The sequence below is a fragment of the Otolemur garnettii genome, unplaced genomic scaffold, assembly GCF_000181295.1.
Source record: "Otolemur garnettii isolate 467f Iridium unplaced genomic scaffold, OtoGar3 scaffold00035, whole genome shotgun sequence".
In the NCBI taxonomy this organism is placed as follows: domain Eukaryota; kingdom Metazoa; phylum Chordata; class Mammalia; order Primates; family Galagidae; genus Otolemur; species Otolemur garnettii.
The window spans coordinates 8,673,822-8,693,094 of NW_003852430.1; the positions used below are offsets into that span (position 1 = coordinate 8,673,822).

The 19,273-nt window shown below is 36.8% G+C and overlaps 1 protein-coding gene and 1 non-coding gene across 2 annotated transcripts in view; both read right to left on the reverse strand.

Moving 5' to 3' along the window:
• EYS (eyes shut homolog (Drosophila)) overlaps nucleotides 1–19,273 on the reverse strand; it is a 1,547,934-nt gene that overhangs the window by 322,079 nt on the left and 1,206,582 nt on the right. The window lies entirely within an intron of this gene.
• Nucleotides 4,808–4,911, reverse strand: LOC111725278. The gene has a single exon (XR_002773378.1). It is a non-coding gene; the product is annotated as a U6 spliceosomal RNA (small nuclear RNA).

Consider the following 19,273-nt stretch of genomic DNA (forward strand, 5'->3'; position numbering starts at 1 on the left):
ATAGTATTTGGGTTTTTGCCCTAGTGAACGAAAACAATTTTGTCACTGAAGGATGAGATGGTCCTATGTACAAATTCCTTTCTCCTAGAAAGCAATTAATATTATCTCACACTGAACAAAGGAAAAATTCTGTTCAAAATAATTTCTCATGGAACTTATTTTCTGTGGCCATTCTGCATAAGCAGGAAAGAACCCAACCCCAAATTCGTTTTTGATAATACCAGACACACCAAGGGGGCAATATAAGGTTCATGATGTGTGTAACCAGACTATCTACGGATAACAAGGCAGGCCTCCCAAGCAGCCTAAAATGTCTTAAGAGAACAGGGAAAGGAGCTCGGTTTGGTTTTTAAGGTGTTTGGTGGGTGGGGCTGGACTGAAGGGCCCTGTGCTTGGATCAGTCTCACGTGGTTTGAATTTTTCTCTGTTGCAAAAGAAAGGAGCCCTTTCTCATCAGCTGCCCTGATGTGGATTGTGAGGGGGAGTGAGAGAGATGAGGTTTAAAAGTCATCAACAAACATCAAAAAAAAGGAGTCAGATTCTTAAATCCTACACTCAATATAAATTGCATTAGGTAACCGGTGTGTGCACATTTGCCTCCTTCTCTTCCATATCAACTTATCTCTTAAACCTCCTCAAGATTCGTGCACTGCCCATTCACTCTAAGATACCCTCCCTGATATTTACAGTTGTTTCAAAGTGCTGTCTCATGGTTCATGCCTTTCACGTCTCACTCCTCTGCCAGGTCTTCCTTTTTCCTACTGTCCCACTCACGACCAGCTCCCTTACGCTTCCCTTCTATAACTCCTCATCTTTCCAAGATCAGTGCAAGACCCCACCTCGGTAAGTCTTCCCACAGTCATTTATGTCCTTGTTACTGTCTACATACGGATTCATTTCTGAATCCAAAATGCTCGTAATAATTACATGTTTACTTGTATACATTTACACAGATATACTCCAATATCTTTTGAGTAGTTGGTCTATGGCAGATGTGTTCTAGTTTCTGATAAGACAAAGACTCATCAGCATAGTTAGAGATGAGGTACAGGTGACCCGTCATAAGGGAGCAACTTTATAAACATCTTCTTAAATGGGATATATTGAACTTGAATTTTGAAAGATAGATATTTGTTTAAAATATTTATCTTTCAGTAGAAATATAAAACATAAACTTTGCATTTTAAAAAGTTACGTAGTTATAGCAAGTGCCTTGACCTGAATAATATATTGTTTCTATTGACAATAAAATTCATAAGCCTTTGAAGTTAAGGTAAGCTATATTTATGGCTTGAGATATAGAAAGAATAACTTAAAAATCATTGCACTTAAAAACAAATGTAGCTGGGGTATCACATGCAAATAAAAACCACAGAAGAGCTTCAGGTCACACATTCCACAGAGCATTGAATCTGTTTCAAGGGACCTTGCCCCTCCCCAGGAGCATGGAAGTCCCCACAGGTTATGCATTAAAGGAAAATATAACTAGAAGTTTAAATTTAAAAAGTGATTGGGAAATTTTGAAATAATTTTAATGAGGAATATAAAACATAACGTTAGAGATTTAACAAGTCTGTTAAACCATGAAAACTGGCCTCTACACATTCTTTGACAATGCCATTTTGTCTCTCTCAGATCTGAGAGCTATGCCTCTAAGTCAAAGGCTATTGAATTGGGGACATCTGGAGGGTCTCAGTGAAGAAACCTTCCTCCAATGTAATAGCAACTCTGCTGTGTATGGAGCTTACTACATTGCTACAGGCACTTACCTGAGCAGCGCAATCTTTTATTTTTAGCTCCTTTAGAGGTTTCAGTTGCATTTCTAAAAATAATATTTTCATTGCACATGCAATTTTGTGCATCATTGCCCCTAATTGCATCTTTAAAATGCATGCTGTGAATATTTAGCCCTAAAGCAGACTATGAACTTTTCAAAATGGAGCATGCTTTGATTGCTGTGACTTCTTAATTTTCTCCATGAAATGAATATCCCTTATGTATATACTATGAAATGAACAATGCTAGAGGAGGCTGTATCCCTCGGATGGCCCATTCAGTTCTAATTCTCCAAACATGCATATTCAACACAATTGAGGTCATGCTTATCTCTAATCCCAAGGCGATTCCCAGGCAGCAGACACAGAAGGGCTGTCAACATCGCTGGATCCGTGAGCTCCGGACTGCCGGAGAAGAATTTTTCTACGTTCTGCCATAGAACATATTTTAAAGATTCTTTATGAAGGATCTATTCCTGCAGTTGGTCATCTATATAACTCTTTTGGCATGTTCTACTGATTTGTTTCTGCTGACTTTCAAAGCCAGATAAAATGATATTTATTCCTCCATTCCAAAAGTTAAGCAACGGTCCCCACGTTAAATTCTTATAGCTCACCATGCATGGAGAGGTCTCACAAAGAGCAGTAAATAAAATGATAAATGAAATGATTATTTATTACATGTGATAAGTTGCTATTGAAAAAAGCAGGAGGATGAGATGCAGAGTAATGAGAGAGTCAGCAAGCTCTCTCGGAGGGATATGACAGAAATTTGGCGGTGAAGGATGGGTTGCCATGGTAAGGCAAGTTACGCGGAGCCCATTGGCCCACTGCTTGTTTTTGTAATGAAGGTTTGGTTCAGAACGTGGTCACACCCCTCATTCACGTGCTGTTTATGGCTGTTTCCTACTGTAGCTGCAACAGGGATTGTATGGCTTAACATTTTGAAAATCTTTACTATCCTCCTTTATAAAAAAATGTTTTCTGAACCCTGGTAGAAGGAGCCACCCAATGAATGGAGAACAGCTGCCACAGAGAGGCAATCGCAGGAGAATGACATCTCCTAGGTTAGGCATTCTCTAGGAGAATGACGCTAAAGTAGAATAAAACAGATAGAACATGGCGTGTTAGGGGAGGTGAAAGGAAGCCGGGGGTGAGAGGTGAGGTGGGAGGGTCTAGCAGGTGTCCTCAAACTATGGCCCACAGGCCACATGCAGCCCGCCTAGGACATTTATTAGGTCTGCCGCTGCCTGTCCTGCTTAGCAGCTGACTCGTCCCGGGCCTGCAGTCCGGCCCTCCAACGGTCTGAGGGACAGTGAACTGGCCCGCTGTTTAAAAAGTTTGAGGACCCCTGGTGGGAAGTGGGTTCTGCTGAGCCTCAGGGACCATGGTGAGCACTGTGGATTTTTCATTCTCAGGATTACAGGAAACCAGGGCCTTTGCAAGGGAAGTGACATGATCTAATTTATGTTGTTAAGAGATTTTGTACCTAATCCTTATGGAGTACTTACTACGTGTGCAGTTCTAAGCCTTATATATATACATATATACATATATATATATATATATATATATAGATTTAATTTTTACATATTCTGAAGTAAGCAAATTATCCCTGATTTAGAAAGAAAGCTATGCAGCTGGCTCAACACGATCCATTTACAGAGTGATGACAGCAGAGTTGGATCCAAACAGTCTTGATCCAGAGTCTGTGCTGTTAACCACTGGGCAGCACAGCCTTGCTGCTTTGCCTGTATGTACAAAGTGGATGGTGCGACTTGGGTGTGTGTGTTTGTGTTTACTGAAGCAAGAAAATGAATACCTCGGAGACCATGAAAATAGTAAAAATGTAGTAAGTGGCAGTGGGCTGTGAGACTAAACATCAGTATGACAAATGGCTGACTTAGAAGAAGGATTTTGAGAAAGTCGTCACCCACCTGAGCAGTGAAGTAGAAGGTAGATTGGAAAGCATACTCTAGATTTTAGGCCTGGAGATCCTGTCGTGGACACACACTTTACATAGTACCTTACTACTCTGCAGAAATCATAAATGGTGCACAGATAAATAAGGACACCTCCATTTGACCCTGTAATTCTGTTTTTCAGAAAGGAAACACAAATATGACTAAACCAAGATAAAAGACAATTTCCTGAGCCTTCATTTAATATTTTTCATTACAATCTACCAAAAATGCTAACCGTAATAATAGACCCTATTCTAGATTGAAATTTTTCTGAACATTAATTTTACATGACATAATGCATTCAATTTTCATATTTCAGTAATTGTAGTTGTCTTTTTCTGAGTACCATATCTGCCAAAGGTACTTTATCCCATAAAATTATAATTTATGTTCTTGGAACTAGATGATTTGCTTTCAGATGTAGATCAAAGAAATTATTTTCCCAGCATTAGAAGGAAGATGTAATAGGTTATATACATTTTTTAAAATATAGATGGCCTGCCATAGAATATACTGAATTAAAATAAACAAATAAGAATTAAATATATTGAGTGATTAGCCGAGTACCTTGGTGAAGTAAGCACAGTTGAAATTATCTTAATTAGGAGATACCGGTCCCTGATAACATTAACAAGGCTTTGAAAAGGTTGCATAGATCGTGGAACAACTGTAGACTAGAAAGCACAAGTGAAAAATAATCTAATCTCTTTCCTTGCAAGAGTTTATGTGTGTTTTTCATCTTTGAAAAGAGATAGCCTGTATTAATACAATTACTCAGCATTACAAATTTGAGTTTACAGGTTGCAACAGAGTTTCTCTCATGTTTAGAGACAATTATATCTGAGAGGTGACAATTAAAAATACCTGCAATGCGGTCTTAGCCTCCTCTTGTACCCACATCTAAATATACAGGACTCTTCCGTTTATATAAGTATTTTAATTTTATTTTATTTGGGGGGGTGGAGCTTATTTTTTTTTTAAGATAAGAACCATAATATTATTTATTTGGATACTCCAGGGCCACTGTGCTTACCATAGAGCAGCTGTTTAACAAATATCGGCGGCATGAAAAATATGGAATGCTTCACGAATTTGCATGTCATTCTTGCACCTGGGCCATGCCGATCTCTGTATCGTTCCAATTTTAGTGTCTGTGCTGCCGGAAGGAGCATCATTTATATAAATATTTTTAAATCTTCAGCCTAGTCAATACTATTTGTCTTGATTTTTAAAAGTTTTACACTATGCAATAGAATAAGACAAGAAAAATTACTATTAAGATATTTTTCTTAAAAATTAATAAACCTGTATACAATAGGCAGACATAATTAATGATCAGAATTTTTATATAGCAATTATATGAGGCATACATGACAAAAATTTAGACTATCATTCAGTAGAATTCTATTTCTCTATTTATATGCAAGTAAAATTGAATGCACTAAATGTAATCTAGTAGCTATTACGCTACACATTGTGTTTGATTATAAGTTTCGCATTTTATTTCTGTATTATAATTCTAAATCCTATAAAAGTTGTATACTGTGATGAAGGGCAGTTAAAAGATTATTTTAAAGTTAGTCTTGAGCAGAGACATTTAGTATTTTTTTATAACTGTAAAAGTAATGAAAGTCGAAAATTTGTTTTTGCTTTTTAAATACATACTATATATTAGTATTACTGATTATACAATTTAGTTTATCATTTATATGAGCTATTCTATCAGAAGATATTGTGTAGAATTTTTAGTTGTACTGAGTTGTACCAATAGAGTAACATTACAAAGAAAGGCATCTTGGATGAGAATGTTCATTTTTTCTCATCTAGGGGTACTCACAAACACTCACACACAGGCACATGCACACACATAGGTACACACAATTACGCATACATGTGCACACAGGTGCACTTGTAATTTAGTAACCTTACCAATGGCAGAACTGTAATAAAGAATTGCATACATGTGCACACAGGTGCACTTGTAATTTAGTGACCTTACCAATAGCAGAACTGTAATAAAGAATGGAAGAATTTAGAGTCCAAAGTTCAAAAGAGTACATTCTAAAAACTTTACCTCAAAAATAATACTGCCACAGTATAACATTATTTTTCTGTTTAATACTGCCAACTTATAATAACATCAAAAATCGTCTAAACATGTAAAGTAATTCTGATAATTTCTTTCTTTTCTCTTTTTTTGAGACAAAATCTCACTCTGTCACTCTGGCTAGGTGCTATGCATCATAGCTCATAGCATTTTCAAAGTCTTGGGCTCAAGCCATTCTCTTGCCTTAGTCTCCCAAGTGGCCAAGATTACAGGTACCTGTCACAATGCCTGGCCAGTTATTCTACTTTTAGTAGAAACGAGGTCTTGCTCTGGCTTAGGCTGGTCTCCAACTCCTGAGCTCAAGCCAGCCTCCCAACTTGGCCTCCCAGAGTGCTACAATTATAGGTATGAGCCAACACACCTGGCCAGTTCTGATAATTTCTTGACAGTGAAATTCTCCCACTATCAAAATTCTAGGTACTCTTTGTGAGATAATATTCTTTTTCTTCTTTCAGATGTAGAGAGTAGATGATTTGTATCTGGCACTATGTATGTATTTCTAAATCTAGAAAAGATTTTGATAACTTGGAAATAAAAATCTTACCTGTCTTTATTCTGCCACTTTCATTTTTTCTCTTGTTTATAATGAGTTAACGAATATCTCAATTCTGCTATCCTCAATTTTGAATCATTATTTTATTTGTTATTACTAGCTAATAAGTAATGTCTTACCCAGTATTTTAAAAAATGCTATATTTTTGTCTTCTCAATAACCCTTTAACAATTACAATTTTGTTTTGCACTCTTAAAAATTCATCTGTGTAGTCATAGGCTAGTGACATTTGGATCTTTTCATAAACAACTGTTATGGATGAGTTATACACACACACACACACACACACACGCATGCATCCCAATCACTTATTAAAAGAAACTATTCATGTTCCAATATAAAGAAACTATTCGTGTTCCATTCCTGCTTGGGATTGAAGCAGGACTGGTACTCAGATCGTAGTGACTATAAGTCTATCACTTTTTATCTTAATTTAGTCTTAGAGATCTAAGAAACTCAAAAGAATAATTATTTCAGTACTTCTGTCAAGTATGGGCAGCATTTTGAGCTACTTCTGGGAAGTTTCAGTCACAGTAGGTTTATAGAAAAACTCCTTTACCACGGCTTACAATTTTTTGACCTTCTTTGGAAAATGGAGCAAGAGGCCCACACTGATTACAAAATGTCTCTGTCCCATATTGAGTAATTTTGCTTTGCCCTTTTGATCCCTAACAGAATGAAAGAGCACTTTGTAAGCAGGGCAGCTCCTCAGCTTATATTAGCTGCAATACTACCTGTAGCTTATGGTAGAAATTCATTATATTAATTTATAATCCTTACTTATCCTTTTTTTGTATTGTTTTATTTTGTTTGAGACAGAGTCTCACTTTGTCGTCCTCAAAGTGCTATGATATCACAGCTCACAGCAACTTCAAACTCTTGGGCTCAAGCAATTCTTCTTGCCTCATCCTCCCAAGTAGCTGGGACCACAGGTGCCCGCCACAACACCCGACTGTTTTAGAGATGGGATCTTGCTATTGCTCAGGCTAATCTTTTATATATGTATATACACATATAAAAATAATGTCATGGTATGTGAGGTAATGGAAAATAGTTCAAATTATATATATATATATATGTTTATACACACACACACATATATATGTATAATTTGGAAAATATATATTTGAGCTATAATGGAAAATTATATAATGCTCAATGTATATATATACATACATATATATATATAATTTGAGCTATTTTTGAGAAGTCTACTTACATATTTTTAGCTATGTCAATAGTGCTCATTGCAGAGGTAGAAACTGATTTCATATTTGTATTCATATACAGTTTTTTAATGCTGTTTTAAAATTTCTTACCCCCATGTCCTGTAATATATACTAAAATGTCTTCTAATATGTATTTTTTACTATTATCCAACTCTCAGCTTAACTCCTCCTTTTTAATCAGTCTATCCATACTGTCAACACCTGTCTTTTTCTCTAGAGCCATTTTTTACTGGAGATTTACATCTTTCTGCTCTCCTGTGCCCTATAGTCTCTGGACCTTAACTATACAGCTTTTCTGATAGAACCTCCTTTCACAAACCTATTTCCCTGGATCTGATGTCTTCCTGTTTCATTGTTTATTCTCTCTTTCCTGAGGCTTTTTGCTAAGTATCCCACAGAACATGACTGGAGCTTCTGAATATGGATAGTTAGGAAGCTTCTCTGGAGTGGTCATCTTTGAGCTAAAGCTTGAGCCATGTAAAAACCTAGGAAGAGTGAATAGTTAGATAAAAAGCTCGTAAGAAAGCAATGTGTTGTTGGTGCTAGTTATAGAGCTTGGTGTCATTGGGAAACTGAGAGTCAAGATTTACTGAAGCAGGATGAAAGCCATCTAGTGTTTTGTAGTATACAATAAAAATTTTAGAATTAATTTTTGTTTCACTAAGAAGTGAAGTTTTGATAAGAGACATCTTATAATGTAGAAAATGATGAGGTAGGACTTCATATGGTCTATGTTTCTTCTTGGAAATGAAAAGAAAGCTACTAAAATAGATAGAAAAAATAATTAGATAAATTGCAAGCCTTTAGACTAAGAGGGTAGAAAATTTTAGTAAAAAGGTCATGTAAGATGATGGCTGTAAAAGATCTGTCTAAAGAACACATATGCCCAGGTTAGGGAATACAAATTTGGTGGAGAAGTGAATGCAAACACAGAAAATAATTTCAAACGTTATGACAGTGAATTAAAAGGCAAAGAAAAAATCTCATTTGATGAAGAAGTACAGTCAAGAGGGGTTTGGGAATGCTGATATGAAGAGCACTGGGTGGTAAGTAGGAGAGAAGCAAGGAGTAGAAAGAGGCTGAAGGTAGGGGAGAAAATGCGAGAAGATGCGAGCCTCGTGTCTGGACAAGATTCCTAGTAAAGACTGAAGCTCAGCCTGACAAGGGATGAGGAATTCTGCATACTGATTAAAGAAATTTCGAGGAAGGGAAGAGGGAGTAGGAAACAAATCTCCATCAGGGAAGGGGTGAGGTCAACTAACGTTTCCTACTCATTTCCTACTCATAAACATGGGTGTCTATTTTCTGGGGACATGCTAGTTTCTATGGATATAATGATCAGGTGCATCTTGTGTTCTCAAACTGTGCTCACAATTAGTAAGGAAGGTGGAATATTAAATCAATATTTCATGGCAATGGAAACATCTACAAGACAACATGGGTAACCAGGAGGGGAGTAACTCTTTGGACTAAGGTCAAAAGCTAAGGGATAGTGATTCACTAATGTCTTAAAGAATAAGTGTGCACCTACTAGTAGACACAGACAGAAGTGAAGGGGGAAATTCTTGAAATATGTAATGCTTTTAAAAAAAACAAAACAAAACAAAACAAATCAATGTTAGATGTTAGAAAGCACAAGTTTCTCAGTATGGGAGGCCTGCAAGACGTTGAGAAAGTGAGAGCACAAAGCAAGGACTAGATCATCCACTATCATGAGTGTATGCTTTAGCGTTTAGGTGTTATCATAGATAATATTCGATAATAGGATCAAATTTTTGATTTACAAATATTCCTGTGATCAAAACAGTGGGAGGAAATTAATTTATAGCTTTCATATGAAAGCTATAACCTAATTACAGCTTAAGAATATGGGGAGGGGGAGAAGGGAAGGGGAGGGGGGTGGATGGCTAGAGGAAGGGTGATAGGTGGAATCTCCTCTATGGTTTAACTTACAAGGGTACAAGTGAATCTTTCTAAAAGTAGAATATAAATGTCTCAATACAATAACTAAGAAAATGACATGAAGGTTATGTTAATTAGTTTGATGAAAATATATCAAATTGTATATGAAAATACCACACTGTACCCTATGATTGCATTAACGTACACAGCTATGATTTAATAATAATAAAAAAAACTGGGAGGACTTTCAGGGGTGAGTAGGAAGGGGCTGAAGCCAAAATTATAACACTATGGGAATATTTTAAAATAGAATAATTACACAGGATCAGAGAGGGGGAGAAAAGTGTTTGAGTAAGGTTAAAAAAAAGTGTTACACTTGGGATTTCTTGGGTGTGGGTGGAGCTGACCTTGAGAGGGAGTACAGGCATACCTTAGAGATAGTACGGGTTTGGTCCCAGATCACTGCAATAAAGCAAATCGCATGAAATTTTTCATTTTGCAGTGCATATGAAATTTATATTGACATATACTGTAGACTATTAAGTATTTGATAGTGTTAAATCTAAAATAACAAAGTACATACTTTTAATTAAAAACACATTATTGCTAAAAAATGAGAGGCCGATCTGAACTTTCGGTGAGTCATAATTTTTTTGCTGGTGGAGGGTCTTGCCTCAATGTTAAGGTTGCTGACCAAACAGGGTGGTGGTTGCTGAAGGCTGGGTGGCTACAGCAATTTCTTAAAATAAGACAACGGATTATGCCACCCTTCCATTCATTAAAAAAATTTCTCTGTAGCATACAATGATCTTTGATACCATTTCACACACAGTAGAACTTTTTTCAAAATTGGAAAAGATTTTCTCAATCCGATCAAATCCCGCCACTGCTTTATCAAATAAGTTTATGTAATATTCTAAATCATTTGTTGTCCTTTCCACAATGTTCACAGGGAATAAATGCCATCTCAAGAAACTACTTTCTTTGCTCTTCCATGACAAGTAACTCCTCATTCATTCAGGTGTGCTCATGAGATTGCAGCAGTTCAGGCACACCTTAAGACTCCCCTTCTAATTTTATAATACTTGTTTTGCTATTTCTACTAAATCTGCAATTACTTTCTCCATTGAAGTCTTGAACCCCTCAAAGTCATCCATGAGGGTAGAATCAACCTCTTCCAAACTCCTGTTAATGTTTTGACCTCCTTCCAGAAATCATGAGTGTTCTTTATGGCATCTAGAATGGTGACTCCTTTCTAGAATGTTTTTAGTTTACTTTGCCTAGATCCAGAGATAGTGAACTGCCAACAGTGACTTGAGTGGAGAAAATAACAGCAAGAGCTTGGGTGAATGGCAGGAAGCGAGGGATTGGCTAAGCAATAAAATACTTAAATTCCATGTGACATGTTAGGTTGGTAGGGAAGGAACTAAAATCAGAGCACAGTTAATAAATAGATGGTATCACTGACCCAAGATGAAGGGTTGGGCTTTCCAGGAAACAGAACAAGTGCAGCATATGTGAGTTGCTAATAATAACTCTATGAGGGAAAAAATAGTAGGTGAAGCCATAGATTTGAGAAGACTGATAATTTTGGCCTAATATTGCAAGGAAATTTATAGAAAATGAAGGAGATGAATCAAAAAGACTTTAGAACATAAAAATCCAGTTGAAATCCTGAATTCATGCTCATTTAATGTGCATTTTCATGACTTTCCCAAGGAAAATTGGGCAACTGGGAAGTGGTCATAGGGAGTGTATCCTGAGTTAAGACCTTTAAAGGGAGGACGTATAAAGGACAGTCAAAGCTGACAGATTATAGTGTCAGAAAGGACCATACTGGTCACTAGGGTCAGCAGGTGGGGGTAGGTGGCTAAGCAATCACCATGAGAAGAAAACTTGAATGTTTTTAAAAAAGAGAACACAAGAAACTGATGGGTTTTGGTCAGAAATAGTAATTTCAGATCTTGAGATTATAGTTCTGAAAAGTTTTCAATGTTTGGAAGGGCTGAGATTTGGCCACTGAAGTCTAATGTGTTAGAAGAGCTATCAGTATGGGCCCTGGAGAGGTTGAGAAGAGATGGCACAGCACTAGTGGCTTGTGGGAGTGAGGTTTGCAGTGTGGTTTAGGCCCTACATTCTAGAGGACCTGTCGGTCAGAGTCCGGATTCTTCACAGCCCATATGTGCTGACACATAGTACTCAAGGCTACCAATAGCCTGGTGGTTTACAGGCTATTTTGTGATTTTTATACCCTCCAGCTCATGGCTAATATTCCGGAGGTCCTGTTTGACCAGAGTCGGAACGCCAGCCCTCCTGGTGCCCGAGACAGCCTGATTTATACCTTGAGTCTGAGTATGGAATGCTGGAGGGCTTAGCAACTAGAGGTTACTATCACCTGAGTCCTCCCCAGGGCTGGATGGGAATCACTGAAGAGAGGGAAGTGAACGTTTACCCCCTAATTTGTAAAGTTGTCGTAATCATATGATGTATTTTCATAATTTTCCCTCTTTTGCCCCCCCTCCCCCGGCCTTTTTTTGTTGTTTTGACTGTTAATGATTGCTTGGGGCACCCAGCTTTGAATTACTAAAGTTAACTTTCTATTTTATGTTGTCAGAATCATTTATGGTTCTTGACCGAAGAAAGAGACCTTTGGGAGAACAGACCGATGCTGTACTTGCTGGATGCTACTAATGTACGCCTCTCACAGGCTCACACTGGTTATTTCACCTGCAAGAACTGAGTCTAAGTCTGTTCTTGTGTCGAGTGCTCTTAGTGCATATCTCAGCAAAGGTTGTGGGAACCCAGGCCCCCACATTCCATTAGATATTTGATAAGAAAATAAACAAAGAAATGGATTGATAAGTTAATGTATGGATAAATAGGCAAATGGCTAAATAAATGAAAGTATTAGAAGCACGGAGTGTAAATGGTGGTATATCTTAGAAGCTGGATAATAACAGCAATGATAATAAAAGGGAGGGTAACTGTCATGAACTACAGAACATCAGGGCCAAAATATATTCTGTTCTTGGGATCACTCCAGTCTATTTTGTCTGGATGTTTTTACTGATTAATCAACACAAATCACAAAATTGTATTTTACCACTGTCTACAAATGTCTAATAAAAAGAAATCCTATATGATGATTTCCTAACCTTGAGGCTTATGATGATATCGACTTTTTCTTGCTTCATAGATAACCTAAGTTAAAATGCTCTGTGTGGTTTATTCACAGATCATATGATGTTTAATATCAGTAGCTCTGCTGATAATTTCTATTTGTCTCCTCAGATGTTCTGCACCATTTTCCACCTGGTACACAGACCAGGGAGGCTGACCTGTAAGGTCTTCAGAGGACTGCCTTCTGGTACCAACTAGGTTGGGGTTACCGGCCTCCACAAGACAGTCCTCTCTGCACAGCTGGCTCTCTCATTCCATCTTCTGGTAACCACTCTCTTCTCTCCTCAGGGTCGAGTAGGGAGAAGAGTCACTTCCCTATTAGGCCCAGAGTTCTCCATTATCCTTTATGATTTCTCTATTCCTTGGCCATACATTTCTAAACATTCATTTATGAAACCATCCTCAAATTTGCCTAATTTGACTGTGCCATCTGTTTCCTCCTGGGATTCTGACTGAGACAGAATAAAAAAAAATCATTGACAACATAGTTATTAACGAGTTTAAAATGTGTTTTTATAAACTTGTGATATTTTCTTATATGCTACTTTTACCATATATTATTGAATTTGTAAAGATGCACTTCATCTAGTTATTCTTATAATTCCATTATCATTTTAACTTCAGTTGGTGGAAGGTAGAATCCTAAATACAAATGTAGCCTGTCTCTTAATTAGTTTTTACTAAGTAAGATTCTTGATAGTACAATACTTTATTCCTTGGCTTGTGATATACCCAGAGATTTCTGGAGAAGTTTTTTAGGTATAGATATATGTACTCATCTTTAAAAATATTTTGGGCAAGGATGTTGGTTGGCATGCTTCTGCTGAATTACTAACAAGCCAGAAGGCTTTTGTCCTGGCAAGAATAAAGTGATATTTGAACATGAGATACCATTGGTACTATAAAAAGATAAATCACTTCTCAGAGACTCTTAGTTAAATTGGAAAGCAAGTTGATCACTTTTAATACTGCAGATGATTGACTGGAAACAAAGACCATATGTTTTCAGAACAAAAAGGTTAATATCTGAAACAGCCTCTTTTTTCTTATTTTTTGGCAACCAATAAAAATGACTACCTGGAAGGATAGAAAGAACCATGAAAACAAGATGGCCTTTTAACACCATCTTCATTCCAAAATAAAATCCACTAACTTCGAGAAAATATATTATATCTAAATTCATAAGCTGTAATCATGCAAAAAATGTATTTCTATTTCATTCTTGATTGATTTTAATCACTGAGAGTGATATACAGCTTAATGTCAATTTATTTAAAAAACAGGCATTTTGTTCTTTACTGTAAGAATAAGGTTAAACATTTGGATCTCTAAACAGATACTGTCTGAGTGGCAGTTCTTTAGATCTGGGAGTCCAGTTTGCTAGTTTATATGTTTTTTATGTATTTAAATTCTCTACCACACTCTTACCCTCACCCAAGTTGTCACCTAGCCCCTGTATGGTCTTCAGTGGGTCACTAAGCCTTTTGGTAACAGGCTGTGTTCAAGTAATGGAAAACTCGAGTAGGATATCAGTGAAAAGAAGCAGAATGAGTCTGAGCTGTCTACACTCTCAGCCTCATTTGTACACAGTACCCTCTTCTGAGACTGGAATCGTCTACTGAAGGTTACAGGTCCTCTCGAGGCAAGACTGTTATTTATGAGGTCCTTTTTAATTCCATGCCAAAAGTAAAAGTGCATTTTTTTTTTTTTTTTGGCCAGGGCCATGTTTGAACCCACCACCTCTGGTATATGGGGCTGGCACCCTACCCCTTTGAGCCACAGGCACTGCCCTAAAAATGCATTGTTAATGAAGTTACCATCATGTCTGAATAAGACATACTCAGATTTGAGCTTGAAGCACAATGTTTGTTATCAGTTAACACTGGCTTTACAGGAAGAGGGAACAGAGCAGATTGGGCAGTAAGTGGAAAGAGACTGGGAGCCTTTGAGGTGAGGAGAAGAAGAAAGACTTTCTATCCAAAAGGATATCGAATAGAGTGGAGGGATGCCACACTGTGTCCTATGAACACCCCCCCCCCATTTATGGTCTTATATACATGAAGCTCCAATCAAACAAATAAAGAAATTATTATAATGCAGTATATTAAATAGTCTTGTATTTTATGGAAACACACAGAAGGGTTCCTTAACACAGACAAGCTATGTTAGGAGAGCCTTCCAAACAGAAGCGAACGCTGAACTGAGTTCTGAGAAAAAAGCTAGACTTAGTCAGCAATGGTACTAAAGGAATAACCCAAGGTATTGGAGTATCATGCAGAGAATGGAGAAAACAAGGCCAGTTCAGTGAGTAAGAAGCAATACGGTACATCTAGAGTATAAGGTACAGTAAGCCATTGAGTAAGAGGAAAGAAGGAGTGGTAAGGGATGGAATTTGACAGGTACACAGGGGCCAGGTTATAACACACCTTGTGCTTGCCAAGTTTAGGGAAGGCCATTGAGGATTAAAGAAAGGAGTCGTGATCAGCCTTAACATTCAAAATTATAGTCTGGTAATAGTGTAACATGTTTGTTGGTTAAAGAAATAGGAGTATAAACAGTGGAACTGATATGTTGTTTTACTTCAAGTAGGATTCAATGAGGGCCTAAATTAATGCAGTGGTGATGTGGCAGGGTATTTGGAGGAGATGAGACAAATCTCAGAAACATTCATGATACAGTCACATTGAATATGGGGGGAGGATTATGGAGAGGACAGAGAAGAAATCTAGTCTGACCACCATGTTTATGAGGAAAATTGATAGTCACTGTAGTCATAGATGGATCCAGCAAATGATTGGACAAATTGTGGTAGATCCAGAAAATGGAATGTTATTCTGGGATAAAGAGACATAAGTTATCAAGCCATGGAGGATCATGAAGGAAATTTAAATTCATATCACTAAATGAAAGAAGCCATTGTAAAAATACTACCTACTGTATGATTCCAACTTTATGGAATTCTGGAAAAGGCAAAACTATAGAGACAGTAAAATATTAGAGGTTGTCAAGGGACAGTGGGAAGGGAAGGATAGTGGATTTTTAGGGCAGTGAAACTACTTGTATGATACTACAATGGTGAATACATGTCATAATTCATTTGTCAAAATCCATAGATTGTATAATACAAAGAGTAAGCTCTCATGTGAACTATGGAGTTTGGGTGATGATGAGTCAGTGCAGGTTCATTGATTGTAAAAATGCATCATTGTGGTAAGAGTGGAGTGTCATTACTGAGGGAGGCTGTGCGTGTGTGGGAACAGGAATTATATGGGAACTCTCTGTAATTTCCTCTCCATTTTGCTGAGAACCTTAATCTGCAATAAAAAATATTTTTTAAAAGATGGCTAAGATTCTGGGAAATATGTTAAATTCAAATGTGAGATGCCTTTGAGACATTCAGGTGGAGATATGTACTAAAGAATGGAATTTGAGGCCTACATTATAGTGCAGAGAACCAGGCCTCTCTCAATTGGAACCCTGTCCCCAGCCATTAGGATACGTCAGCACTCTTTGGAATGGATACTCCCAGTTCATCAAGATACATCAGCACTCTTTCAACTACATACACACGAACACAAGTCAATGACCACAAGTCAATGATCACTGTTGTTCTATGCCACAAATATGTTTGACCACTGTCAATAATTAGGTAAGCCATAGTGAGATTCTGATATGTAGAGTCAATTATTCTTTTTTTTCCTTTTAACAATTTTAAATTAAATCATAACTGTGTACATTAATGCATTTATGGGGTACAATGTGCTGATTTTATATACAATTCGGAATGCTTACATAAAACTGGTTAACACAGACTTCACTTCATTTACTTAATTATTGTGTTAAGATATTTATACTCTACTCTTAATAGATTTGACATGTACCCTTGCAATATGCACCATAGGTGAGGTCCCACCAATTATCCTTCCTCCACCTGGCCTCCCCCTCTTCTCCTCTCCCCCTCCTCTTCCCTCCTTCATCCAGGGCTATTGTGTTTTATCTTTTGTATGAAAGTGTGGGTGATTAAATTATTCTTAATTATATGTTTCCTATAGACAACATGAAAATTCTAACTGGCGAGTATTCTATCCCATCTTTTTCCTTTGTCAGTCATTGGCTATTTGGCTATTTAATAGTCATAATCATCTCCTATTTAAATAGATTAACTTTCTAAAATGTGTTTTCCCTGGAATACTGCTAGATCTCATCATCTAATCAACATCAAAAGTGAGAAAAGAAAAGAGTTTTCAGTAGTGTGTTAGATCACACTACTGAATTTCAGGGGTCTCTTTAGCTTAGGAAATGAAATTCAGAAGCACGTGTGACAACGCTTTCAGCTAACTGACTTGCTAATGCTTGGGTTTGCTGTGTCTAAGCTTTCACTGCCTCTGTCAGCCTGGTACATCTTTTCACTTCACCAAAAAGTGTCATAGAACTAAAATTATGTTATAGAAAGCCAGGAAGAGGGTATTATAAGACAAGATATGTTACTTTTTTCATAACTACTTTTTCCATGCTTCATACTATCATATTGCACCACTTTTTGAGATCAAGAACTAGTTAACATTGCACAAAGCCTAACTAGAATTATTTAACATGTGTTTGTTCAGCAAGGTTGTATGAAAGAGAAAACTGTCCCCCAAAGAAAATAGCTTTGATAATCTGTGTAACTGCTGGTTCTGCTTTATGTACTATCTTTCAATTTGGTATGAAGTGAGACCCAGAGGATGACTGAAAATACAAGTCCTCTCCCTTCCATTAAATTAGGACTCAGGGACCTTTGTTTGCAATACCCAAGGCACAGCCCTTGTTTTCCAAGTCCTCCTACATTGTGAGCTGTCTCATCATCTCTGAGGCGTAGACATGAACACTTGTTTTTCTTATTTATTGAAACCCCATCCCCTCTCGAACCTCACCTGCCTCTCTCTCTTCCCTGCAACTCTCTGCCTTCTCAATATCCTGTGTCTTCATGTTACAGCTGGGGAGGGCTGGAAGGAAGTGACAACTTCTAGTTGCCCAAAAACTCCTCTTGGGCTGTAAAACACTGGTAGCACCTAAGGTCCTATGATGTGAACAGGTCAGCTATGCCTAGAGGAAAAGAGGCTGGCTATCTATTGGGTATAGACAGAAAAAAATCCTTTCTTCCAAATTTTCTATAATATTTCTGTACATATATTTGCATATCTTTAGCTAACAAGCTAACTCTCTCACTCAGAGAAAACCTAACTGCTAAAAAAGCTTTTCTTTTTTTTATTTTGGTGAATAGATATATCGGTTTTGTAGAAGTTTAGCTTGCAAACTGTTTTATTATTATTATTATTGCTGTTCTATAAACAAAAAGGATGATAATTTAAAGGATTAAAATTTGACAGCTTCTGTTGAATAAATGCTATCCAGTCTGATTATTTTACAGAATGAATAATGTTCTTTGGACTAGAATAACCTCTGGACTAGAACATCATAGTTCTTTTCCTTTTATTTTATGTCATATTTCCCAATGCTTTTGTTTTAAAATTATACATTGAACAGCTGTATAATCAGTCTTAAATATACATATTTTAACTACACATTGACAAACACTCAATAAAACTTCATTAATTAGGGAAAGATCAATCTGAAATGCTCAAACACAATGCATTGAAAGAAGTAACATTTTTTTTAATGCAAGCAATCCTTAAATGAAGCAACAATACAATTACTAAACAGTAGATTCACCCTGACACTTAGAAAGAAAATATAAAAGTGTTATTAGTATGCCAATTATATGTAAAATGTTTTAAAAGACTTTGTCAATTTATTATTTTATTACTCTCTAGAAATCCCTTTATTTTTCACATTCTTACTTTGGCTTCACATTCATGTATGAAAAATCACAAATGCCAAATGAATGAAGTTTTACCCTTCTTCTTGTTACATTTCCAATTCATTCCTCAGAATAAGTGCATGCTTAAAATTTAAAACCTTATCTTTTTTCTTTACCTTTAGAAGAAAGTTCTTCATGCATCTTTAAATTAAGATTTTAATAATTGAGTGAAAGGAAAGGCTTACCATATTACTTCAGCTTGTATTTTCTACATTAAATGCAAAACAGTATCATAGGAAGATCTTTTTCCTACTCCCTTTCTCTCCAAGTCTTTCTGCCATCCAATAACTGATTAACTGCGAGGACCTGAAATACCTAGAACTTGAAGCTCATGTAACTTAAGCTTCAGGACTCCTCATTTGCATTGATCCTTTCCGAGGTCTCCAGAAGAGCCCTAGAAATGTGTTTATATAACTTTATGATTTTTTTGAGTCTTCTAAAGTAAGGTAATATAGCTCCAACTTAAGGTATACCATTCTTTCTTTCCATTCCAAAATGCTCTCTGTTGCAATTTTCCGTGAGTTTCAGGATTTGGAAGTGGCCAAAAGTTTGGGGACCTGTTTAAGGGTCATTGTGTTGGAAATATATTTAGGTTGGATTTAAAGGTCATATTTATGAGGTTAACAGTCACTTGTGAGCATAGTTAGCTTATTTTTAGTTGTTATGATGTAGAAATAGATTTCAGGAATGCTACTGTCTAGTG